The following is a 1,472-nucleotide window of genomic DNA, read 5'->3' on the forward strand; positions in this document are numbered from 1 at the left end:
GGAAAATATAGATTATTCAAATCAGATATCAAACTATGCACGTGAAATACAAATCACATTATAATCAAATACCATAATAAATAAATAAATAAAAATATATATTTACTTTTACGGGACGAGTGGCTCAAGAGAACCCTAACCCCAAATTCTAACGTACCATTTTGGCTCTCTTAATCCAATAAGATCTGGCCCGAGAGCAATGTTCTCGACTGTGGACCTTACCTCCAAATTCGGTCACTTAAGTATCCAAATAAGAAATCTAGTAGCCATTCGGCCTCTTAATCTAATAAGACCGGGCGCCCCGAGAGCAATGCTCGACCAAGGACCTTACCTTCACCGGTCACTTAAATATCCAAATAAGCCGGCCGAGAGCAATGCTCGTGGACCTTACCTCCGTGAATTTACACAAATCAGCCCAGAGAGCCATGCTCGACTGGTGGCAAACCCATAAATATCTTATTACATGTCCATGATCATTACCGGTATGACGCGTCCCGATGTAACCCATCAAAGTGGCATGTTCTACAAGCCACATTTCCCAAATCGCAATCACCACATTTAATAAATATTATTGTCTAAAGAAGTCATTCAACTATATCAAAATAACGATTAACAATTTTAAAGTAAGACATCATGCAACTCATGTGGAAAACTGATAATATTTGATATTATTATAACATTACTAATAATAATATTTATATTATCTTCAATAATCCAGTGAAATTATTTATGTTGCGATACTAATAACCATATTATGCATAAACTTTCAAAATAACATATTAAATTCAGACTTAGCAATAGTGCAACGATTAAGTGACTTTAACTCATAGGTTTGGCGACCTCCTAGCTCTGCTCCGGTGCCTCGGTAGGAGCGAGCCGAACGAACTGACAATCTAGTCACGAAAAATAATTTATCAAAACGATGAAACAATTACAATAGATCCTAGGTCTAGATTCCTAGGACTGACTGTCTAAGAATCTCGACTCAGGAGAATTCTACCGAAAATCCGGCAGAACCTCCCTTACAACACGAACATTACCTCCCGTAAAAACGGGTCTAGGACCTACCAGAAAAACACTCCAAATATCCAACAATTTAAACAACGGGAGTCGGGTCCCCAAACTTCACTATTTCCCGACTCCGCCACACAGCACAAAATACGAGGCAGGCAAACTGACAGATAATTATTTTTGACTCACAAATATCATCAAATACACAATATAATCCAATAGACACAATTAAACCAGGAATTTCTAAAATTAACAGGCCAAAGAAAATTACCGAGACGCTCGATCGCTCGGTCGACTCGCCTCTGGCCGCCGGAGTCCGATCGACGATCCGAACACACCATCGAACTCACAACGACGCGCTGAAGACGATCCCCGCTTTCGATTTTCCGATCTGACACCCGATCATCCAGAGAGATTTGCGGACGATCCCCGCTTTCGATTTTCCGATCTGACACTCGACC

This window comes from Ricinus communis, chromosome 9 (assembly GCF_019578655.1).
Source record: "Ricinus communis isolate WT05 ecotype wild-type chromosome 9, ASM1957865v1, whole genome shotgun sequence".
In the NCBI taxonomy this organism is placed as follows: domain Eukaryota; kingdom Viridiplantae; phylum Streptophyta; class Magnoliopsida; order Malpighiales; family Euphorbiaceae; genus Ricinus; species Ricinus communis.